Genomic DNA, 27,041 nt, shown 5'->3' with positions numbered 1-27,041 from the left:
ATGCTGTCGGAATACTGTCGGTGTGAGAAACTGACCTTCATTGTACAATAATTCGTCTATTAGGCTGGAGGGCCAGAGCAAACAATGCGTTCTCTATGCCACAGTACAAATTCCCTCCTTAATTACCAATTGTCTCCCATCTTCAATGGGGCAGTTTTCCCTCCAGAAAAATAGTTTTTTATATCTCAGTCCTCAGCAGATTTTTAAAAGACAATTAATATCTAATTGTTTGAAATATAACTGTTGACTTCTGATTTATTTTACGTCTGATAGGTTTTCCTGAGAATTCTCCATTGCCTATTTTTGAATGGACAGCTTTGTATTTTCTTCCATTAGGTTACAGGAAACCTTCTGTATTTGCATTTGAGCCTTACACACATACACACACTCTCTCTTGAAATCTAAGTTCATATTTATTCAGAATATCTAGTAAGGGTTGTGCCTTTTAGATAACACTTCTTACCGACCGGCGCTTTCTAATCTGAAATACTCTACGTTGCGGACATTTCGTAGCAGCGGAGCGGGTCCAGCCCGACAGCAGGAGCGCACGACGTTGCAACAATTCCAGATGAAGAGTCGGCAGAGCGAGCATCTCCATCTTGCTTTGTCAATAACTATGTGATCTTGAAAATTTCTTTCTTCGCTTTTGTTTGGGACCTCAGTTTCCAAGTCGGCAAGATGAAAGAGTTAGAATAGATGATCTCAAAAGTAACTCAATCCCCGAAATATATTCCTCTTCGTTGGGAAGTTGGTTTGGCATATTGCATTGTCTTATCACTTCTCATTATAATTTCCCCTCATTGTGTAAGACTTAGGGTTACAAAATAAAAAGCACTTTAAAATATCAATGTATAGGGGCACCTGGGTGGCACAGTTGGTTTAGCATCCGGCTTGATTTCAGCTTCTCAGGGTCATGAGATTGAGCACTGAGTGGGGCTCAGCGCTGGGCATGGAGCCTGCTTAAGATTCGCTCTCGCCGTCCCCCCACTGCCCCTCCCCACAAGTACACTTTCTCTCTCTCTCAAATAAAATAAAATAAAATAAAAATGTGTAAACATAAGCAACTAATATTACTCACGTCTCCAAAGGGAAAAACAGTATACAGAAGTCAAAGTTAGTTACAATTCTGTTTTCTATGTGTACGAATTGTTAAATATCAAAAATTTTATTCCCAAGTAGTTTTGAAAAAGCACATATGGATTTTTAGTCTAATAAAATTATGTTTGAAGTCTGCTCTCCAGTTGTAGAACGTTAAATGTTCAGCATCTGCTTGAAGCTAGAATACCTTATTGGGCAAAATAGGGAAGATCTATCCTCTTTACCAGCTGCTAATACAGTGTTGATTTATTTTTAAAAGTATTTGTTTTACTATAGGGAGGAAGAATGTTTTACCAGTTTTTTCCCTCTAACACTTTCATCTGTAAATGAACAAACAGAATGGCTTTTGAAGTGTCAGACTAGAACTTTCAATGTGTTCTTAACTTCATCTACTCTTCCTTTCTCTGTTCTGTTTCTTCGTTGTGCATTCCAGCGGTGCATCTTGCCAGAGGCATAATGTAAACATGAAATCAAACATGTTAAAAATATTCCACTTTGGATGTTGCTTTCTTTCTTTCAATGTTTGAATGACCAGAGTACTGACTTGAATCTAAGTAACGTAGATTAACCCAGCCAATGGAAATCTTGGCAGTTATCCATTAATCGTTCCGCCTGCAAGATTCAATTGCCTGAAGTATTATGATCCTTAAAAAACCATGGAGTCACTTGTACAGTGGTTTCTCTGGTTACTTTTTATTTTATCCAACCCTAATTGGGAAATTAATAATTGGGCAAATGTACAAAAGTAATAAAAACCTCTAGAGAAAAAAAAATGATCAAAACTTTAAAATTACTTATCTGAGTTTAGACGGAGGGACAATATAATGTCTAAAAGACAATGTATAAAACACACTTCAAAATTGTTTAGCATCCAGTTTTGTCCTTTCTTGATTATTCAAACTGTAAGGAAATTATATGGGACATAAAAGTAAAACAGTCATATGCAATTTAAGAAATAAGAGCCCTTGAGAGATGTATTTATATTAATTTTAGTTAAATTTTACATGGGAAAATACCTATTTTAAGGTATTTAAAATATGACATACTTATCTTCATTGTGAATAATTTAAAAACTTATAAATCCGAATGGTAACACCTCAGATTTGTATCATTCTCTGAGTCTTGCACAACCCAATCTCCACATCAGGTTTGAGAACAGTAGGAAGTCTTGCCTCTTTCTACGGAGGATAAAGAGCTCCAGAGACCTAGCACAATTCAATATATCTTCCACTGTAATAGTTGTCTCAAGCTTCAAATAAAGCATTTATTATTGTTTACCTAGTTAGAAAACCACTGAGTCTGATTTCACAAAATTTCTTAAGATATCCTTGGTTTTTTGTATAGCATATAATATTAAGGAGTATGGTAGAGTCCTAAAACTTGTTGGGAGAGCATAAACAACAGCAAAACAGGGTCAAATAGCTCAGCCTATTGACCAAATGTAAACTGCCTATCATCTCCAATTGTAACTGGAGCGATGTTTTCATATTACTACCATTTTGGGTGGGGAGATACGCGTACAGTGAGGAGCTAGGATTATTGTAGCTTCATTATTTGTATAGCTAGGATTATTGTAGCTTTCTTTGTGCTGCCTCTGGCATTGTTCACTTTTATGTTCAGATTTAGTTGAGAATTTATTGATTTATTGATTGTTTCTAGATCTAGATCAATATATAGGTATCTCAACTCATATTCTTCTGTAGAGAATTCTTTTTGTTATTGTCCAGAATTAAAGTTTGGCACATTCTACCTAAAATATCTAGGATTTCTTCCTCAGTGATTCCATTATTGCAGCCATTGCATAAATCATATCAAAACATAAAATATAGGAAGATTTTGAGCTTTAACACTGTTTGAATATGGACAGGTTAAATATACCATCTCTGCAAAATCCTTGGTGAAGTGTTCTAAAAAAATTCTTTTGCAGTAGTAATGAGATGAGTTTATAGAAACTTTGATTTAGAGAGGAGAGACGTCGTTTGGGCTTCATGTTTTATTTCACATTTAAACATTTCTCAGTACATATTAAAATTCAGTAATTCTGATTCTTGGGATATTTCTTATGGAAATTACTTTAGAATTCCTCGACAATTAAGCTAAAGGGTACTCATCACGCTGTTGATTATAAGAGTGAGAAATGATAAACAAATTGACATGTGCAACAGCAGGAATATTTACATAGTTTATAAATATCCATTAATGACATACTGTAAAACTATTAAATGCCAAAAAAATCTTTGAAGATATGCTCTGTTAAGTAATCTTATTATTTAACAAATAATATGATTTTATTGATGCAAAGTATATATGCTTAAAATAGCTGAAAGTGTATGAATGTTGTGGAAGATTAAAGATGGCCACAAACCCTTTGGTATTTCTTTCATTGAAAGGTGGCATCTATTTCCCCTCCTCTTGAATCTGGGCAGACTGTGGGACTACTTTGATCATGGAATATGGGATAATTGATTATATGACAGTTAGCCATCCCAAACTTTAAGGGATTAACAGTTTTTACTTTGTTTCTTTAAAATGCTTGCTCTAGGGAAGCCAGATGCCATGTGAATTGTTCAACTACCCTAATCACCATGCTGTGAGGAAGTTTAAGCTATCTAAGGGAATAGTCTGGATGGAGAGAGAAAGAGACAGAGAAACACATGTGCTTGCACACGTATGCGTGCACACGTGCACACACACATACAACACACACACACACGTGGGTGCTTGACGACGCCTAATTTCCTCAGATATCCCACCAGGAACAAGACTTGTGAGTGAAGTAGCCTTCAGGTGACTCTAGACCCATCTACCATATATTCGTAACTGTAGGAGGGGCCCCAGAGTAGAATCAGCCTGCTGCGCTGTGAGAAATAGTAATAAATTATTGCTTTAAATCTCAAAATTTTGCTGTGGCTTGTTATATAACAGTAGATAACTGGAGCAGTGGTAGCCTTTTGGTTTTTATTTTCTTCTCTTTAAAACCAGTTTCCTAAATCCCTGCAAATAAAAGGTGTTACTGAGAAAAATATCAATTATTTCAAATATCTCTTTAGTTACAGTAGTTAGACTTAACAGTTGATGGTTACAATGTAATATTGCCTCATTTGGGTTTTGGGTGTAACTCTGTCGTGCTTACTCTATGTCCGTTTTATATAGCCAGCTGGTCTCATCATATCAGACAACTCACTTCTTTTTTTTTTTTTTTTTTAAAGATTTTATTTATTTATTCGACAGAGATAGAGACAGCCAGCGAGAGAGGGCAGGGGGAGTGGGAGAGGAAGAAGCAGGCTCGCAGCGGAGGAGCCCGATGTGGGGCTCGATCCCAGAACTCCAGGATCACGCCCTGAGTCGAAGGCAGACGCTTAACCGCTGTGCCACCCAGGCGCCCCCCGCAGACAACTCACTTCTGATATGACTTTACCCCTATGGCCATGAGCTATGGTCAGTGATTGCCTAAGGTTCTAGAGTTGACATATCTTTGATTAAAAAATTAAATTCATGTCTAATTTTACTGCTTAATATTAATGGATGGATTAAATCAGAGACCCTGATTTAAAAGGCAGTGAAATAGGAGCTATCATTTTTAAAAGAACTAATCCTGTACCAGTTGCCCTGGTAAGCGCATTAAACATATTTAATTATCACAGTCGTGTTTTAACATAAGAACTATTATCCTGTTCATCTTATAGGTCAGAAAATGGAAACCCAGAGAAAGAACATAACCATGTAAGATTGTACTACTTGTAGGGGTCTTAGCAAACTAACACGAGAGTGCAGGTCCTGAGGTCAGCCTGATGTCAAAGGCTGTTTTAGCTTCCATGTCTTACTTTACTCATCCCTAAAATGGAAAAAATATTAACAATCTACTTCACAGGATTGACGCAAAGAATGAAAGATTGGTAGGAATCTAACTTTAAGCGGCATATTTATCTTCTTATGCTGTTGTTGAGGAGGTTGAATTAGTTAATAGAATTAATGCACTTAGAACAGTCTGGGAGTGGATAAACATTCACTAACCATTAAAAATACTGAGAAAAATGTTTCAAACAGGCTATCAGAAAAATCCAGAAGAAGAAAATAGTGCTTCAGTGTCCACAGTAATTGTTTCTTAAGTGAATATAAGATAATGGAATGGGGGAAATGGACTAGTAACAGGAATAACTAACTCCCACTATCAACCAGTTACTAGCCATTAAACTTGGCCAAGTCACTTTGCTTCTTCACTTATAAACAGGAAATAATATCTACCTTCTCTACTTTATAGGTTGACTAAATTAAATTTATTTATCATTTATCTAAATAAATACCCCTCTGTTAAATTGTTTGCCGATATATTCCTCAAGTGCTTATAATGATCAGGGTAGAAATTTCAGGGTATGTGAACCTTCTTGTATTCATTTCCACAGATAACTATCTCTTTAGAGGGATATTATTAGCAGGAATGAATGGAATGTTCCCAGGATGAGTCAAGACTCTTAGATTGGCCAAATTGTACAATAATTATATTTTTCTGACAAAATTAATAATACTACACCAAACTTAGTCTGTACAATTAAGATTTTATTTATTTATTTGAGAGAGAGAGAGAAAGAGCAGGGGGAGAAGCAGAGAACGAGGGAGAAGCAGACTCCCCACTGAGTAGGGAGCTTTATGCAGGGCTCAATCCCAGGACCCTGAGATCATGACCTGAGCCAAAGGTAGATGCTTAACCGACTGAACCACCCAGGTGCCCTGTCACCTAGATTTTTAATTTACATGACAATTCTGAAAACAAGACCCCAGTAGTCATTGATAAGAGTGCACCAAGAGTAAACAGTACCCCAAATATAAAATCTAACTTTTTTTTTTTTTAAGATTTTTTATTTATTTACGTGACAGAGAGACAGCCAGCGAGAGAGGGAACACAGCAGGGGGAGTGGGACAAGAAGAAGCAGGCTCCCAGCGGAGGAGCCTGATGTGGGTCTCGATCCCAGAACGCCAGGACCACGCCCTGAGCCGAAGGCAGACGCCTAACGACTGCGCCACCCAGGCGCCCCTAAAATCTAACTTTTTAAAAAATATTTTATTTATTTATTTATTTGTCAGAGAGAGCATAAGCAAGAAGAACTGCAGGCAGAGGGAGAAGCAGGCTCCCAGCTGACCAGGGAACCCGATGTGGGACTTGAACCCAGGACCCTGGGATATGACCTGAGCCAAAGGCAGACACTTAACTGACTGGGTCACCTAGGTATCCCTAAAATCTAACTTTATATGCACATCCTTTACAAACTCACCTCCTTCGTTTTATTGAAAGTGAGGATTGCTAGAAACAATTTAGTAGGAAGCAGAATCTAAATATGCACAGGGTGTGAGAAAACAGACACAGGATGAAGTCGATTCCAGATGGTGGAAAGGATTGATTGCCAGGCAACTTGAATTTTGTTCCTACCAATATATTATTAGAAAAGTAATCTTATGTTGTTACTTAAAGCTCCTAACCCGTTTCTACATTTAAATAAAAATGATATTTACATCATTTTTTCAAAAGCATTTATTGAGTGCTCATCTTTGCAAGTTTTAAAAATGAATTTATGAAAAAGGTTGCTGTGGCCGATGTCGTAGAGGTTGCTGCCTATGTTCTCCTCTATGATTTTGATGGATTCCTGTCTCACATCGAGGTCTTTCATCCATTTGGAGTTTATCTTTGTGTATGGTGTGAGAGAGTGGTCAAGTTTCATTCTTTTGCATGTAGCTGTCCAATTTTCCCAGCACCATTTATTGAAGAGACTGTCTTTTTTCCACCGGATGTTTTTTCCTGCTTTATCAAAGATTAGTTGCCCAAAGAGCCGAGGGTCCATTTCTGGGCTCTCTATTCTGTTCCATTGGTCTATGTGTCTGTTTTTGTGCCAGTACCATGCTGTCTTTGTGATCACAGCTTTGTAGTACAGCTCGAAATCCGGCATTGAGATGCCACCAGCTTTGCTTTTCCTTTTCAACAGTTCCTTGGAGATTTGGGGCCTTTTCTGGTTCCACACAAATTTAAGGACTATTTGTTCCAGTTCTTTGAAAAATGTCCTCGGTATTTTGATCGGGATAGCATGGAAAGTGTAGATTGCTCTGGGTAGCATGGACATTTTAACTGTTAATTCTTCCGATCCATGAGCGTGAAATATTTTTCCATCTTTTTGTGTCTTCCTCAATGTCTTCAAGAGTGATTTGTAGTTTCTAGAATATAGGTCCTTTACGTCTCTGGTTAAGTTAATTCCAAGGTAACGTATGGTTTTTGGTGCTATTGTAAATGGGATGGATTCCCTAATTTCTCTTTCTTCAGTCTCATTATTCTTGTATAGAAATGCAACTGATTTCTGAGCATTTATTTTGTATCCTGCCACACTACTGAATTGCTCTATAACTTCTAATAGTTTGGGGAGTGGATTCTTTTGGGTTTTCCATATAGAGTATCATGTCATCTGCAAAGAGAGACATTTTGACTTCTTCTTTGCCGATTTGGATACCTTTCATCCCTTTTTGTTGTCTGATTGCTGTTGCAAGGACTTCTAGTACAATGTTGAATAATAGTGGCGAGAGTGGGCATCCTTGTCGTGTTCCTGATCTTAAGGGAAAGTCTTCCAGCTTTTCCCCATTGAGAATGACATTTGCTGTGGGCTTTTCATAGATGGTTTTTATGAGCTTGAGAAATGTACCCTCTATTCCTACACTCTGAAAGGTTTTACTCAGGAAAGGATGCTGTATTTTGTCAAATGCTTTTTCTGCATCTATTGAGAGAATCATATGATTTCTGAATTTTTCTTTCTGGATAAAATCTAAGACCCTGATCGATTTGCAAATGTTGAACCACCCTTGCATCCCAGGAATGAATCCCACTTGGTCATGATGGATAATCCTTTTAATGTACTGTTGGATTCTATTAGCCAGGATCTGCAAGAGAAACAAAAGATAAAATGAACTTGCGGGACTTCATCAAGATAAAAAGCTTCTGCACAGCCAAGGAAACAGTCAAAAAAAACTAAGAGGCAGCCCATGGAATGGGAGAATATATTTGCAAGTGATGCTACAGACAAAAGACTCGTATCTGGGGCACGTGGGTGGCACAGCGGTTAAGCGTCTGCCTTCGGCTCAGGGCGTGATCCCGGCGTTATGGGATCGAGCCCCACATCAGGCTCCTCTGCTATGAGCCTGCTTCTTCCTCTCCCACTTCTCCTGCTTGTGTTCCCTCTCTCGCTGGCTGTCTCTATCTCTGTCAAATAAATAAATAAAATCTTTAAAAAAAAAAAAAAAAGACTGGTATCCAAGATCTATAAAGAGCTTCTCAAACTCAATACGCAGGAAACAAATAAACAAATCATAAAATGGGCAGAAGAAACGAACAGACACTTTTCCAATGATGACATACAAATGGCTAACAGAGGAAAAAACGTTCAAAATCATTAGCCATCAGGGAAATTCAAATCCAAACCACACTAAGATACCACCTTACACCAGTTAGAATGGCAAAAATTGACAAGGCAAGAAACAACAATTGCTGGAGAGGATGTGGAGAAAGGGGATCCCTCCTACATTGTTGGTGGGAATGCAAGTTGGTACAGCCACTCTGGAAAACAGTGTGGAGGTCCCTTAAAAAGTTAAAAATTGAGCTACCCTATGACCCAGCCATTGCACTACTGGGTGTTTACCCCAAAGATACAGACGTAGTGAAGAGAAAGGCCATATGCACCCCAATGTTCATAGCAGCAATGTCCACAATAGCTAAATCGTGGAAGGAGCCGAGATGCCCTTCAACAGATGACTGTATTAAGAAGTTTTGGTCCATATATACACTGGAATATTACTCAACTATCAGAAAGAACAATTTCTCAACATTTGAAGCAACATGGACGGCACTAGAAGAGATAATGCTAAGTGAAATAAGTCAAGCAGAGAAAGACAATTATCATATGATTTCCCTCATCTATGGAACATAAGAACTAGGAAGATCAGTAGGGGAAGAAAGGGCTAAAGAAAGGGGGGCGGTAATCAGAAGGGGGAATGAAACATTAGAGACTATGGACTATGAGAAACAAACTGAGGGCTTCAGAGGGGAGGGGGTGGGGGAATGGGATAGACCGGTGATGGGTAGTAAGGAGGGCACGTATTGCATGGTGCACTGGGTGTTATACGCATCTAATGAATCATGGAACTTTACATCAGAAACCAGGGATGTACTGTATGGTGACTAACATAATATAATAAAAAAACATTAAAAATGAATTTATGGAGATTACACAGAATATTGAAGGCAAAAATGTATACACTGCCTATTGGAGAAGACAAAATATTGTACATTGTAAATAAGCACAATCCGCAGACAGATGGTAGAGGGAAAAGTTTCATTCCCACGGGAGAAAGTTTTATGTGGATCGTCTTTTAGTCAGGCTGGAAGAAGAGGCAGTGCTCTCTTTTTAGATAGGGGTGATGACTTTGCATTCCAGATGTAGTGAAGGGTCTAAGCTGAGGCCCAGTAGAGAGAAAAATCAGTGTGTTGAGGATACATTGGGAAGTCCGCAAAAGCAGAGAATGAGACTTCTCTGTGGATTCTCTGTGGATGTTTCATGGGGTATATAAAATAGTAAGTAGGGCATAGGAATGGTTAACGACTATGGCATAGATTTTCACACTAATTAACTTACTGAGCCCCTGAACTATATGTGAAACCCTCACCAAGCACAGCTAATTGGAGACAACCAGTTTATTAATCTGGGTACAAAGTCCTGCGTGGAGGCCTGTCATCAATAGGGAAAGAAAAACAATCACACTGAGTTTGTTCAGAACTCAGAATAACTGAGCAGTCCAACAGCTATCAATAAATATGTTATTTTTTTAAAAAGCAAATAAACTTTTTGCTCTTATTTTTTGCTTTTATTTTTAAAAGAAGAAACTTCATATGTCCATGTTGGAGTGAACATAAAAATGATCATTTGAAATACAAAGTGTAAGATCTACCAATAATATCAATTTTAAAATTGCGTATGTTTTCTCTGTTGCTTTATGAGGAAAGAGATCCAGAAAATAATACTCATCTCTAATTTAGAGTATTTTTGATCAACTAACATCCATTAGAGTATATCACTTTTCAGAAATAATATAATACTGGCCAATATATTTTGTAATCCATCATAAATGCGTTACGATTGCATATGACCAAACACTGCAAAGTACGAAGCAGTTGCATGTGTTTAGAGCTAAGTGGATATATAACGTAAGTAGTATAAAAGATACGAAATGAGATCTCTATATACATATATATGGTGGTAAGCTCTCCATGTATTATTACAAACGCAAGACAGAAGAAAATAGTATACATTAACTTCTAGATGAATTGGTACATTGGGGAAGATGAGGATTTATAAAGTTATGTTAACCTTACCTTATGATATTTGATTACGTTCTGCCCACGGGAGAAAAACCTTTTAATAACAATATTTTGTGATTTTTTTATTACAGTTTTATTTTGTCTTATTATTTCTTATGTTGCTTTCTGCTGGCAAACAGAAATGCCAATGAAACCACTGGGGCTGATGCCTTTTCATAACTACAAGGCATGGTTCACTACAGATAGCTTATTAAGACAGCAGAAAACAAGCACCTTCCAAGAAGCTAAGTATAGGTAGTTACAGTTTAAAAATGCTTGTAGTGTGTCAGTGCAGTGGAACTGCAAAAAACAAGCGATAGTTAGAAACAGTTGCTTGGACCTCAGGCAGAGAAACATTTTAAAACACACATGGTATAAGAAATATTCTCATATTCTCATCCAAAGTGTGAGAAATGTACCTTTGTTCCCTTATAACTTCAGTGTTTGGTGTGAAAGCTTGTTCAAACAGAGAGAGTGCCTTTGTGGACAAAGGGGGAAAAGGCAAAAGGACCTACAACAAATTAATGAAGCAGGAGATTTGTGAAGATGAGAGTCGGTAATGGGAGACTTGAATCTGAGCAATCACGACTGGCAGGACTTGTTCTAAATTTCTGTCCTATGAATGGCAGTGTAAACTGAACACTCCATATAAGGGGTCATCCATGAGAATTCTGTAGTTTCGATCTGTCATGAGCTATTAGAAGGTGAAGGTTTCTGCGTGAAGAGCTTGAACAGAGAAAATTGTATGATTTATCATTATTTCCCAGTATCACTTATCACTTCTTCCTCATAGTGATTACTAAATAAATAATTGATGATGATGATGGTGATGATGATTAATGATAAAACTAATCACAATCATTGTATTTGTTTGATCATATATTGAGTACCAGGAACTTTGAAAACATTATTTTATATGATTCTAAAAATACGCCTCCTAAGAGGATATTATTATCTCCTTTTTGTAGAAGAGAATAGTGACGCACAGAAAAGTTGAGCAGCATACCCAAAATCAAATAATTATCATGTTAAAATTGCAATACCTCAAAAGTTACCTGTCTCTAAACGTAGGTACTATAAGCTGATTCTTTTTAAGTGGACGGGTGAATGAATGAATGAATGCTATGAGTTCTGAGGATTTCTCTAGCTTCTTGTGTGTATCGAGGAAGGGGAGTGTACCCATTTCCTCACATACTCACAGTGTTACAATTGAACACTTAGTAAGTGTCCATAAGAAGGAGAGGAATGCATTTATGCATTTAGTAGAAAAGTATTAGTCTTTTTCCAGATATTTTCACACTGCCATATTTTGATATGTTCATCTCCATCTGATCATTTATGACTTTTATATTCAGCGCCAGAACATACAGTAGTCCATTCCACACAGACTCCGTCAGAGTATTATGTAAGGAACTATTTAAGTAACCCGTCTAAGTGACTATAAAGACAAAGATTAAGATATCATCACATGAACTCTTATTCATCTTGTCTCTGTGGGTCTGCATCTGGCCAATTGGAATAGGCATGCACCTTTTCTCCCCTCATCTTGGAAGTAATGTATATTTTACTTTGATACTTTCTTGGAAAAAATTGAAAACAGTGATTGTTTTAATTTTATTTTAAAGCAATTTGGGTTTAATTTCAGTTTTAACTAGAGAGACTATCACAATGAATCCTTTGAGTCCATACAATTCCACACATTTATCCTTAATCATCATATCATTTCAGAAATATCATTACCAAGACCATTTTAGAAATAATCCTTTCTATCACTCCTATCCACAGCAATGGCTAAAAGAAGATTAGTGGTACTCAAGCTCAACATTATCGTGTTATGCCACAGTTGACTGTTTTAGGGGAAAAAAAATCTCACCCAAATGGACTGAGTGACATCCATTTTAAGGGTTATAGAATTTGGTTCAGGGACTATACCTTCTTTGTGGCCAGTTTCTTCAATGTAGGAGGGCAAGGTTTGGGCATATTAATTGATTATTTTGCCTTGAAAACTAAGGGGTTGACAACATTTCAGTAAGGATGGATAGGATTTATTGAAAACAGCAGGGAAGACTGAAAAGGAGGGAGAAAAGGAGAAAGAGAAAACTGCACAGCATTCAACTCCGGTTCCATTTCACTGCTAAGGCTTGTCTATTCCAGGCCCTTTGTTTCTCTTTTCTCTTCATAACTAGGCTTTTAACTAAGCTAATCTAAATGTATTTCCAACCAAGGAAACAGTACGTGAAAAAATACTTGGAATGGGAAATAGAGAATTATCTAGATGCTGAAGTAATGTATCAAATAATACGAAATGTAAACACAATGAATTCGAATTTTACAGAATAATGTAACTGTTTCAACATGTATTCTGGAAGACTATTTAATTTTTTTATATTTTGGTATGTACATAATATATTCCATAAGGGTCATAATTAGCTATGCAAATTAAATGCAGTATTAAACTAAATACATGTGTTAAACTTAAGAATACACAGAGTCTCCATCCTCTAAATAACATCAGAAACTGATGTAGTTAAATAATTTAAAAAAGTGTACTTCTGCTGCTGAAGATCTCAGAATAAGACTGGAAGAAAGTTTCAGCTTCATTAAACTGAGATTATTTTTTATAATATACTCTTATCATTTGCTTTCAAATTTACAGATGAACTTTCAGAAACTTCTAAAAGACATTTGCCATCAGAGTCCAATTTATATAAAACATTAGATCACAATACAAACTACGTTTATTGCAATATAATTAAAATTTTGGTGATGGGAAAAGAAACAAAATTTATAAATAGCATTTAACATAATCAGTGTGTAGTGAGAAGTAGTTATTTTTTTTTATCATTTATAGCTTTAGAGGAATTTAAAGAGAAAGCATATCTTAAGTGATAATTTGCTGAACTAAAGAACAGTGAGAATGACCCTGGTTTCCAAGGCATTTCTCTGTTCAAAATTTAATTACTTTTACTCTTCTTCATACATAAAATGAAGTTATGATGAATTCAGTCTTTGAAAGAAGGATTTTTAGTTCTCAACAATGTTGGTTCATAACTCTCCCTGGAGCTTCCTTGTTGTAATCTGAAATTGGCCTCTGTACTCAGAAGGTAGAAAGAAACCAAAGAAAGAGTCAGGCCACTCCAAGTTGGTAGGTGGCAGTTTGTTTGTTTTTCTTTTGACAGCCCACAACTTTGCTTCCTTCCGTCGTTCCCTAAAGAGAGTTGCCCATTTGGTAACTCAGTTCTGTTACTTAGATTTAAAACTTCGGTGTCATCTTTGATACATATCTCCCCCCACCCCCGTCATGTGAACCTTTCTTTAAAATAGAGCCAAAAACTGCCTCTTAAAATCACACTTGCTTCCATACTAGCCCCATATAATCTGTTCTCTATGTATTAGTCCTTAAAATTCAACCTCCTGGGTTCAGTTCAAAATGTGAAGAACTTGATAATTATCACTTCTATCCTTATGGCAAGGACAGAAAAAGACAGACAAACTGAAAATCAATGACTTATATTGCACCCATCAGAAAACTGAGGTCTTGGGCAAACAACCACTACCAAATCTTGAAAGACTGGTGAATGCAGAGAGTTACAGTCATGATCTGCTTAACTGGAGAAAAATCCAATTAAATGGTAAAATTAATGAATTTCTGGAAGCTGGATGTAGACAAGCTTGAGAATGAGAAATTCCTGGAAGTCAGAGACTTAGGGAGATCTCCCCACATTTGTGTGTTTTATTTTCATGAACCCCTCCAAGGTTCTGATGGTGCAGAGTTAAAAGACCCTCTTGTGGCTCTGGTAGGAGCAGAAGAAATACTGTGAAATATTCTTAGAGCATTATTAATAGCAAAGGTTTACTCTATAGAGGAAATATCTTACCAAAGCCTTATCCCACCTGGGGAAGCACATTTCTACCACTGCAGCCCCCAATAGCATTCTTTTCTCATGGAAGAGGGAACATAAAACTAAGATATGTAGTTGTATGTTAATCTGGGGGAGCAGAATTATCAAAAGATAGGCCCATAAAAGACAGACTTAGTCATAAGGTCATAAAGTTCCTCTTACTCCCCCACTTCTTACTACCACTTCAACGGGCATCAGTATAATAATAGTAGGAGATGCAAGACACAGAGGCTCTGAGTTATAGTACTTAGGGAAGTCGGAAGTAAAAAGGGGAAACAGAAATAAGGACCTTAGAGGAACTTGAAGCCTCTGGCACTTAGAGCCATAGCAAACATTGAAAACTAACTCATAGCCAGCCTAACATAAATCTTCACACTAGAGATCTATTTACTTCCATTTCTATTACCTGATACAACCTGTTCAGCTTCCAGAATAAATTGCAAGACATGTCAAAAGGCAAGAAAAAAACACAGAAGAGACGGGGCAATCATCAGAATGAGACTCAGACGTGACTCAGACTTTGGAATTCTCAGAGAACTTCAGATATCTGTTATTAATATATTAAGAGCTATAACTGAAAAAAAACACAATGTGCAAAAATAAATTATAAAATAAGAAGAAAGATTGATTTTGTAAGAATCAGAAGGAAATACTAGAAATAAAAAAAAATACTGTAACATAAACAAAGAGTTCCTTCAGTGCAGTCCTCAATAGACTCAAATCAACCGAAGAATCAGAGAGCTTAAGGACAGATCAAGAGAAATGTCCCAAACTGAAATGAAAAGGGAAGAAATAGTTTTTTTTACAAAAAAAGACAGATCATATAAGAACTGTGGGACAATTTTTAACACTGAACATACACATAATTGGAATATCACATACCATATAGAGAGAATGGAACAAAAGAAGTCAAGAAAAATATACTTCACCAAAAGAGAAATAAGGATGCAAATTAACATAGACTGGTAATAGGAAACTATGAAAGTAAAAAAGAAGCTAGAGTGAAATATTTGATGTTAAAAAAAAAAAATCTGAGAATTCTATGTCCAGAGAAATTATCCTTTGAATGTGAAGAATAAATGAAGAGCTTCTCAGACAAACAAAAATTTATCACCAGGGAATTTATCACCAGCAGACTTTCTCTGCAAAAAAAAAAAAAAATGTTAAAAGAAGTTCTTTGGGGAGAAGCAAAATGATACTCATCAGAAACTCAGATCTACAAAAAGGAAGAAAGAACATACGAGAAGGAATAATTGAAGGGAAAATAAAATATTTTAACTTTTTATTCATAATCGCCTAATATATATTGAAAGTAACAATAACAGTAACGTATCTATGATGATAGTATATGGCAAAATAAGATGAATGATAGCAATGCTACAAGAAATAGAAGGAAATGGGAGTATTCTGTCCTATGATACAGGAACTAAACGTGAAGTGGTATAATGTTATTTGAAGGTGGACTTAGATTAGTTAAAAACATTATATTATAATCTTAGGAGAAAAACTAAGAAAAAAATGGAACCATACAAAATGCACAATTAGAACCTTCTAAAGAAAGCAGAGAAATAAAAAAAGAAAACATGAAATAGAATAATAGTTACACATGTGGTGGATATTTATCTATATTAACAATCACTCTTAAGGCTAGTGGTCTAAGTACAATTAAAAGACACATTTTCAGAGTGCATTGGAGAGGAAAACAGACCCAATTCAATGTTCTGTCCAAAAAACGAACTTTAACTTTTAAAATTTTAATTCCAGTGTCCGTAACATACACTGTTATATTAGTTTCAGGTGCACGACAGAGCGATTCAGCAGTCCGTATATTACTCAGCGCTCATCAGGAGAAGTTTACTCTTAATCCCTTTCACCTATTTCACCCATCGCTCCACCCACCTCCTCTCTGGTAACCATCTGTTTCTTCTCTATAGTTAAGAATCTGGGTTTTTTTGGAGAAAAAAAAAACTTTTAATATCAGTTCTTAGATAGTTTAAAATTGCCAAATATTCAGAGAGATACTTCTTATTCCCTGATATAAAATAGACCTTATGACGTCATTGCCCACAATTTTACTCTTGTTTGTTTATCATCATACTTATTTTCACCTGCTGTACATGTATGTGTGTGTGCATATGTGTCTGTGTGTGTTTAATAACTCTCTCCAAACAGCACATGTAATTCATGAAATAATTTTTTTCTATGTGTGTGCTGCTTTGACTCTAGTGTCTAGAGCAGTTCTGGCATAAGATGATGGTAGGAATATTCATTGAATCAGTGAATGAACTGTATTAATTATATTAAATAACACCCTTACAGGGTGCCTGGGTGACTCAGTTGGTTAAGCATCTGCCTCTTGATTTCAGCTCAGGTCATGGTCTCAGGGTCGTGAGATTATGCCCTGCATCAGCTCTGCAAGTCATCTGTTTGAGAATCTTTCCCTCTTCCTCTTCCCTCCTCCCACTCCCACTCTCTCTGTCTCTGTCTCTGTCTCTCTCTAAAAATAAATAAATAAATCTTAAATACATACATATATGTGTGTGTGTATATATATATATACACACACACAAAACACGCTTTCCCCTAAAAAATGGAAATAAAAAGATGATATCTATAATTTGAAAAATATTGACCAACGTGCGTATTTAAGGTAACATAAGGAAAGATGTAAATGAAATATTAGTACTCTAAAGGAACAAATATGTGTAACTAAATGTGTAAAATAAAATAAATATATGTGATGCAGTTATTTCAACTATAAAAGTATATGCTATAAACAATCCCATTTATAGATATGCAGGATGGAAATTAAAAAGAAAAACTAATTTTATTATTTCCACCTCTCATCTCATACTAATCTACTACTAAGCTTTTTTGAACTTTGTTATGACATGTGGCTTATTGATCCATAAAGCACTCACCATCCAAAAAAAAAATAAATAAATATATATATATATAATAAAAATAAATATATATATATATATATATATATTTCCTTCTTCAATACACACAGCATCCACAAGGGGATTTTTCTGACATTTAAAGATATCAGAAACTGACATACATAGTATACAATTTCAGATTCTACTGTGATTTATACTGGCTTTAATCCAACTTTATTTTGGTCTATGTTTAAAGTGTTAGAGATGAAATTCAATGCTTTTCCTCGGATATGAAGTTTATTAACTATCTCAGACTCAGGGCACATACTTGGTAGACCTACGTGCTGCTGGCCGCAGTCTTTTTGAACCGATATGATGTGTAACTAAAACCTGCTCCATGGACTGCTAGTTCATAGGAGGAATTCTTAGGTGCTATTTGGAGGGATACTTACATTTCAAACAAAACTGTTAAATTGTTGCCTTGCCATTTAGTATCCTGAGAAAATTATTCATGTGATATCTTTGAGATAGATTCCTTTATAATTTTATAAAATTTAGTGAATATGTATCAGCATACAAGCTGAGCTATAAAGCCATCGAGTGCTGATAGTTTTGATTTTTTTAGGAAGGAGTAATTACATTGTGAAGATAACAAGTTACTTTGAGTGGATGCTCCTGATTTATCTTTACAGAACTCAATAATAAATTAAAAATTAATGCTATATCACCAGTTATCTAGTTGTCCCCTTCCATGGTCACACATTTCTTTAGTGGCCCATTAAAAAACACACAAAAACAACCTCTGAGTCTACAACTTGCTTGACCTCTGGGAATTCAGGAGTTTATAAGACTGCTTTTCCCCATGTGGTTTTGGAAATTCCCAAGACATATTTACATATTCCACAAAAATGTCCCTATTTCCCCTTGTCACCTTACCCAGTCATCTAAACTTAGACAATCACTAAGTTTTACCACAGATCACATTTTGCCAACTCGTAACTGTCTTCATAGACTATAATATTTCTTTAGAAAGGCCATTGTGTCAAAGTAGCAATAAGATCAAAAATATTTTAGCATAATTAGAAAGAAATTAGAGTAGAAAGACTTAAAATAAATTAGATAATTTTAATTAAGCCATTAACTTGTATGTCCCTTTTCCAGAAAACAATCTTGATTTTGCCTTCAAATCAGTGAAGGCCTTTTTAAGAATTTATTTCCCACCAACAACAATAGTTTCCAAAAATACAAATTAAACATAACATGACTTCAGTGGACAATGTGAGCCTCGGGAAAAACTCTACCAATTTCTGGCAAATTTCAGACATACACAGAGTTATCCACAATAATCTAATGAACTCTCTCTCTATCCGTTACTCAGTTTCAACAATGATCAGATTATAGTCAATGTTATTTCATCTGAATCCAGACTTAACTCCCAACTTCAACCACTAGCAAGGTTATTTGAATCTAATATCAGACACAATATGACTTCTTCAATATTTTAGTGTGTGTCTTTAAACAACAAAGAACCAACTGGAGAAATAACACCCTTTGATTTTGTCGATATTAGTAATTACTGAGTATAGACATAAGTTTTCAACTCCTTTGGGTAAATACCAAAGATCAATTGCTGGATCATATGCTCAGTTTTGCAAGAAACTAACAAATTGGCTTCCAAAGTAGCTATACATCATGTATTCCTAATAGCAAGGGACGAGAGTTCCTGTTTGTCCACATCTTTGCCAGTATTTGGTGTTCCAAGTGTTTGGGATTTGGGCCATTCTAAAAGGTGTGTGGTGGTATCTCTGTTTTAATTTGCCATTTCTAAATGACACATGATGTGGAGCATTCTTTCATATGCTTATTTGCTATCTATGTGTCTTATTTTAAGGTATTTGTTCAGACATTGTCCACTTTTTAATTGGGTTTCTCTTACTGAGTTTTAAAGTTTTTTGTATATTTGGGATAATAGTCTTTTCTCAGATATGTCGTTTGCAAATGTTTTCTCCCAGTTTATGTCTTGTCTTCTCCTTCTCTTGACTATGCCTTTCACAGAGAAGTTTTGTTTGTTTGCTTTTGTTTTTCATAAAGTCCAGCTTATCAGTTTTTTCTTTCATGAATAGTGCCTTCGAAGTTGTATAAAGAATGTCATTATCAAACCAAATTCATCTGGATTTTCTCCTATCTTTTCTTCTTGGAGTTTTTAGTTTTACATTTTACATTTAGTCTGTGATTCATTTTGAGTTATTTTTTGTGAAATATGTAAGATTTATGTTGAGATATTTTTTGCATGTGGATATACAGTTGTTCAGCAACATTTGTTGAAAAGACTGTCCTTTCTCCATTGTAGTCCCTTTGCTCCTTTGTCAAAAATTAGTTAACTATATTTGTGTGGGTATATTTCTGGGCTCGCTCTCTTCTGTTCTGTTGATCTGTTTATTCTCTCACCAATAATTCACCGACTTGATAACTGGAAATTTATGGTATGTCTTGAAGTTGCATGGTATCTTTATATTTTACTTTATTTTTTCCTTCAATAATTGTTATTGACTATTCTGAGTCTATTGCCTTTATGTGTAAACATTAGAATTCAGTTTTCTACATAGACAAAATAACTTGCTATGATTTTTTGCCTTATTTCATTGGCTGGGACTTAGAGTACAATGTTGAAAAGGAATGGTGACGGGACATTCTTGCCTTCTTCCTGATCTTAGTGGGAAATTTTCTATTTTCTTCCCATTAAGTATAACATTAGCTATACGGGTTTTTCGTAGATGTTCTTTATCCATTTGATGAAGTTCCTTTCTGTTCTTCTTTTTTTTTTTTTTCTGATAGTTTTTGTCATTAATGAGTGTTGAATTTTACTAAATGCTTTTTCTGCATCTACCAATGTAATCATTTGATATTTCTTCTTTAATCCGTTGATGTGATAGTTTACACTAATTGATTTTCAAATGTTAAACCAGCTTTGCACACCTGTAATAAATCCCACTTGGCCATAGTGTATAATTCTTTTTATAGGCTGTTGAACTCAATTTGTCAATATTATGTTGAGAATTTTTGAATCTATATTCATGGGAGAAATAGGTCTGTAGCAGACTCTGTTTTGAAACAACAGTTGGGCCAACTCCAAGCAGTGGTTTGTGATTGGTCTAAATTAACTGTAACATTGCATACCATACTTTACTGTCCGCGTTTGCAGATTGATGTGGTCAAGTGATTAAGTCCTGGGGACCTGCTGAGATGATTTCTTCCGAAGATTTTTCTTTGGTGATAAAGGAGACGGATGTGACTCCCTCAGGCTTTTGTCATTCCTACTTTCACATTCTTCATCACTGAATGTAGGTATGGTGCTTTGACGTAAAGTAGCCATCTTGTGATCATGAAAAACATGTCCGGAGACGTATACTTATCGGTGATATTTAAGTCACTGACAAAAATGCCAAAAGAAAGGATTAACTCTAGATTTTTTGTTATGTTAGCAAAATAAAATTTTACTTTTTAAGTCACCATTAGATATCTGTTTACTTGCAATGGAAAACATTTCCAAGGATATGGTTTCCTAAAAATATTGGTCTACTTTATTTTGAAGGGACTAATGGTTTCAAATTACATCTCTGTGTATATGTTGCTTAGTATGTTTTATAATAGGAAACCAGGAAATAATAACTTTCTGTCAGTTATTAATATTTTAACAATATTTTCTATTTGACAAGGATTTATTGAATATATACTCTACATAATAACAGTACAGCAAATCCAGTGACGAAAGGGTTAACAGGACTAACGAGTGCAGCTGCAGACTAACAAGTACAGCTGCAACTTTTTGCCCAGACCTTTTCATTTGCCTTTAAATTTCCCTGACTCTCCTCCTTTGAGAAGGTGGATTTGGGGTTTGCCCTCCCAGCTCCTCGTTTGGCTGCCTCTCGAATAACCCTTCTTTGGTGCATACTTGTGTCAGTAACGCTTCATTGCACATCTGGCAGACAAATGGGTTTGGTTACAAATTTGACCAGCCAAACCAGGAGCCCTTTGCCAGTGATTTGTCAGGCTCCAGCCAGTAACAGGAGTCCGGTAACAGGTCCAAGCAGCTGCCTAGGCTCTTTGTCCTAGAGGCTGTCCTGCCCCCCCCCCCAACACACACACAGCACCACTGGGGACCTCCAACCTTCAATGCTTAACTTAAATCTTGTGGCAAGAAAACAGTTTTTGGTTTTGATTTGGACATCTCTTGGTGAGTATTTCATGTGCAAAGCACATCAACTTATTTCTTCCTCCCATTTGGTTTGGCTTAGATTTCCTCCATTCCATTGCCTCCAAATAGGGGATTTTGGTTCTCTTAGGCTTCTTCTCTTGCTCGGTTAAGGAAAGTCTGGCTAGGAAGCTGTTTGGTTCAGTCGGTGAAGCTCTGACTTTTAGGGAGGAACTGGAAACCAGGAAGACATTTGGTTTAGTTGCTAAAGCCCTAACTTTTGGGGAGGAGCTAATGCTCACAAGAGACACTCTGGGCTTCACGTTGTTTTGTTGTTGTTCTGGTATCGGAATAAAACCAGCCGTGTTCTAATGGAGAACTGAGAAATGACAGTTTGATCCCCACGTGCAGCCCCTCGGACTGTATTCTCCAATGTTGGGCATTTTTTGCAGCACTGCTCGGCCACAATATTAGACTCCAGTTAAAGCTGACCGATTAATGACTCCATAAATTATACTGCCATCTTGCAACTAGATTTGTGTTGTAAAAGGGAGATACCTGAAAATTGGGCCTTTAAGATTGTATTTGTATCTTGTTTGTGTATTTGTATGTGTGTCCATGTATATTGTAAATGTGAGAGCTTTTTTTATGCCTCTGGATGGTACTGATAACATTAATTTGTAAAAGGACTCTATTTAGTTGGTTTAAAGATAAGCACTTGTAAGAATTAGGCAGTCTAAATCTCAGAAAGATAGAAACTAATCCAAATGTTTTACCGTTCACATGATATGGGAAAATATTTGGTATTAAAGCTAATTTAAGGTTGCTTTAATTAAAATATATAGGTCGTAAATTATCAGCATTACATATAAAACTTTTAGTCTGTGTATGCTTACTGAAAGTCAAATAAGTTCATGTTATCTCCATTGCAAAATTTGTAAGAAAAAAAAAACTTATGAAGTTCTATGATGCTTTATTGGTAATCTGAGAACAGAAACAGAGGTAAACTATTTTAACAAGTATAAATAAGACTACTGGGAATAATGAGGGAAACAACTCGATATGCAAGGAAAGTGAGACTGGTTAGAGGGGGAAAACTTAGGACCAAAACTGAATGAATGTAAAAACGAAAGTTGTAGAGGTTTGTGAGAAGGAAACCTTTGGAAAGGAATTTTGTGCATGATTATGGAGAATGGTATGTAAAATTTGTTAGGGAGTGATCACCACCTGGGGAAGAGAAGGGAGAATAAAAAAACAAAGTTTGGCAGAAGTCGAACAGTGATACAGTATCAACAGAAGCCTTAACTGAGTCTCTGAGAAGTTCCAAAAGGTGGATCACCCTTCAGAACCACCTTAAATAGGACAGAAGGGCTGGACTTTTATTAGTCATTGGATGTGACCACCTGGGAAGAGGGCATGACCTTGGAGACACAGCTGTCTTCAGTCCAGGCCATCCCCAGTGGAATCTGAGAGTTGAGAGCGTTGGTGGCATCCCACAGCTGAGGGTCCTTCCTGCCTGAACATCTCAGCCTCCACCATAACACAGATCCACGCAGTGTGCTCGATGTCCTTTTCCCGGTAAGTATATATCTACAGGGGAGTGATAGGAAGGAAAATGGGGGCATTCCATAAAGGCTTTAAAAATTCATCTTGTCGGAATGAATGAGTTTTAATATCAGAAGTACATGAGTATAAGATTGTAGTTGGGTCTTTCTGCCTGTTAAAATGACAGTCTTCTTAAGACTAGTGGCCTAAAGTGTAAACAAGGGTTTTTATTTACCTTTAATAAGTCTAAAAATCAATCTAATCTACCTAGAAAACAATGTCTATGTTTTGTCCTTATTAGGTCTTTACTTCAGAAAGTTGAATCTCTTCAATATGAAAAAAACTGTTTTATTATCAGCTATATAACCCTCTGCATTTGCCTTTAGAATCTTACTGCCACCTTCACTAAATAGATAATTAAGTTTTGTAATTATCTGTAATCCTATTTAGGCATGTGCTCTAAAACTTGATATTTCAGAGAAAATTCTCAAAATTCAACTTATAAATAAGGGCTTTTTGATTAATTAGGCTTATTTATTTGGTATGTCAAATTACATGGGAAGCATTGTTAAGTGATGATAAGCCTTCCTAGGTTATATTGTATGGATGAACACTATCATTGTTCCAGAAGTTTCTGAGGTTTTGACATGTCCTGGTGTAATTATTGAGATGTTGTTTGTCACAGAAATAACCAAATTCCCTTGTTAATTGCACTGTAAGGAACCACGGCCATCTTTGAGTCTTGTCATTTCAGTGATTGGTGTACTCTGTTGCTCTTGCGTTAAGTGTTTCTGCCTTAAGGAAATTCGTAGATTCTGACAACTACAGGCCTGCAGTAATTTCTAGAACTAATTGGAAAACTGCATTCAAGCAGACATGGAATTGAATGAATTGAGGGAGAAGAGTTGTCAAGGTCTCAGATGCTGTAGATTCCTTTCGTACATTGAAGCAAATTCTGTCAGCAATAGCAAAGGACAGAAAAAGTCTTCCGAGGATGCATTAAGTACGAAGCACCTTATGCCATCCAAGAGATTCAAGCTGAAGAAAACCTTTTTAGACTCATTGTCAACTCACCCTGTCATTTTTGATCATGAATTTGTTAGGGCATGTTTGGCATTAGCACTCTTTGAAGAAAGCCAAAAATGTGTAGGTGACACCCCAAATAAGGATCATAGCCACTTACACTCTGAACATGTGATTGCAATAAAGCTGGAAAGCAAAGAACTGTTAGCAGTGCCATGTAGCTGGTCAAGATTCAAGTACTTCAGAAACCACTATCGGAAAGATTAAAAGTGGTTCCTGGAAAGACAGTAGATCTAATTTTCCACCAGCTATTGAGAAATTACACTGTAATGCTCAGCAATATGTCTATCCAAGGCTATCCACAGAAGCTGATCAATTCCTCTAGATTTTTACCTTGAGCTCCGGAGACAGAGCCAATGGTTAAATAGCTTACCAATCACTGCTAGGGAGCTGGAATCTCTGATTTGTCCAACAGAGGCAGGAACAAGGTTAGAATTGAGAGAACCAAAGAAGATGCTAAGGATTTCAATTTTATCAACTTTGGCAAATTGCCAAGGAGCTAAACATTCAGGTTGCTGGTGTAAAAGGATTATCAAGCCAGTGTCTCCAAGGATTATTAAAGAACATGAAAAAAAATACTATGACTCTCGTTGAAAACACTGCTGGTTTTCTGTTTATTCTTCCAGATTTAAGGAAATTGTTTCTCGTAAGCTATCTATGATTTAAAGAAACTTGGTAAAAGATACTTTTCCCCCCTCCAGAATTCAGAAACTGTCAGGGAAACTTTATATTTTCATGGCAATGCATTTATTTGCATTAGTTTTATAAGAATCTGTTCTCCTTATGACAGGATACTATTGGAAATGTTGGTCATATTACAAAAGAAAAACTTCGACTGGAATGTCATATTGAGGGACATATGCATAGACTCAGATATGACCAGACAGCTTTAAGGAATTAAGGTTGATTCATGGAACCATTGAAGCCCCTTGTAAAAATCAGCCTGGCACCTTGCTTACATGGTTTCCAGCAGCCTTACCAGGTGAGTAAAGAGGGTCACTTCCTGGGAGGTGCAGGGTCCTCAGGACATTATGGGGACCTTGAGAAAAGAGGAATTCACCCAAATCTATAGATATTGCTGGCAAAAATCTGATGCAAGTATTTGACTTGGCTTCTTAGTCTCAAGAGGCTCTTAAAAGTTCAATGTGAAATTCCTTATGAAAAGTTGCAACTTCGTCAGATTTTAAAACCAATTTAAAAAAAAAAAAACATTATTCTTGCTGTGCTTAGGTAAATAGGCCAAGTTTGTTAAAATTGGACTTCTTTTACAAACAAATCAGCTTTAATTTGACTATCTTTGGTGGAAATGAGGGTGATTTTAGAGAATTATGTTTCAATAACACCTTTGTGTATGTTAGATACTAGTTCTGATTAACTGTCCTTGAGTGTTTGTTGTTTGCCCGTAAATCTGGACTGAATCCTAAATTCTAATATCCTCTAAGGTCTGGCTCTGACTCTTCAAACTAAAGTTTCCAATTTTCTCCCTTTCTCTTAGAATCATTGAGAACTAAACGTGCTCTTTTTCCTGAAGCCCCGGCACTTGAAGCTAGACGACTTGAGGTAATCTTCAGAGAAAACATGGCCTCAATGGCCCATGTTTAGACCATTTTCTGCCTGTTGGTGTATGGACTATTCAGAAAGATCACCAGGTACCTACAGATAATTGAACAAGTGTATTCCAGGTGTCCTTATTTGATGGATCTGCATGTGTAAAATCCTGACTTTGGGATGTTCATGGTTGGGGACAGTTTTGTGGATCAAGTCCAGTGAAGCACTGGACACAGTGTTGACTCATCAGATCTCGTCCACTGCTGAGGACACCAGAACAACTGGGCAGATGAAGCTGCCAAGCCGGCAGCCTAGATGAGACTGTCAAACTCTATAATGGCTTTGGTACCAGACCTACACACTTAACTAAATATCTACTCCAGTATCCCCAGAAGACCTAAGATGAGCTAAGGAATAGGGACTTGGACACCATGCTGTCGCTAAAGATGGCTGGAAATATAATGAATCCTTATCCCAGAACTTCTTATGGAAGAAATAATTAACTATCTTCACCAAAGTACCCATTATGGGTGAGATGCTATTCTTTAGGGGATCCAGAAATATATTACAGGTCCCAGTCTTCAGAGAACTGTTTTAAAAATGTGATCATTGTGCTAAAAAAAGAAAAAATCCTGAAACTGGATTCTAAAAAGTGTACAACTTAGGGGTGCCTGGGTAGCGCAGTCGTTAAGCATCTGCCTTCGGCACAGAGCATGATCCCGGCATTCCGGGATCGAGTCCCACTTCAGGCTCCTCCGCTGGGAGCCTGCTTCTTCCTCTCCCACTCCCCCTGCTTGTGTTCCCTCTCTCGCTGGCTGTCTCTCTGTCACATAAATAAATAAAATCTTTAAAAAAAAAAGTGTACAACTCAGAGGCACCACACCTAGAGAAGACGGGAAGACTTTACCATGTTGCCAAAAACAGGTAGTTTTCAATATTTGCTAATATATTTTTAACCTTTTAATCTGAGTATAGTTGACATATAATGTTACTGAGTTTCAGGTGTACAATATAGTGATTCAACATCTCTATACCTGTGCTATACTCACCACTAGTTTTAACTACCCCCTGTCACTGTACAATGCTATTACAATATCATTGACTCTATTTCCTCTGCTGTTCCTTTTATAACCGTAACTTATTCCACATCTGGTAGCCTGTATTTTCTACCCTCCTTCATCCATTGTGCCTATCCTCCCACCATCCCTTCCCCCTGGCAACAATCAGTTCTCTGTATTTATATGTCTGATTCTACTTTTTTTGGTCTGTTTATTCATTTGTTCACCATTAAAAAAAAAAAAAAGATGAGATGTTGCCATTTGCAACCACATGGAATAGACCTAGACAGTATTATAAGTGAAATAAGTCAGACTGAGAAAGACAAATACCATATTATTTTACTCGGA

At 36.4% G+C, this 27,041-nt stretch overlaps 1 long non-coding RNA gene across 1 annotated transcript in view; it reads left to right on the top strand.

Moving 5' to 3' along the window:
• The window catches only part of LOC121104242, a 42,928-nt gene extending 16,588 nt beyond the window's left edge, over positions 1–26,340 (top strand). The window contains exons 2-3 of the long non-coding RNA XR_005836520.1: positions 24,878–25,069; positions 25,583–26,340. This is a non-coding gene — a long non-coding RNA (uncharacterized LOC121104242). The remainder of the gene's footprint in view (positions 1–24,877; positions 25,070–25,582) is intronic.
• The last annotated feature ends 701 nt before the right edge of the window (positions 26,341–27,041 follow it).

The sequence above is a fragment of the Ursus maritimus genome, unplaced genomic scaffold, assembly GCF_017311325.1.
Source record: "Ursus maritimus isolate PB19 unplaced genomic scaffold, ASM1731132v1 scaffold_20, whole genome shotgun sequence".
Lineage (NCBI taxonomy): Eukaryota > Metazoa > Chordata > Mammalia > Carnivora > Ursidae > Ursus > Ursus maritimus.
This window is presented reverse-complemented; position numbering and strand designations above follow the sequence as displayed.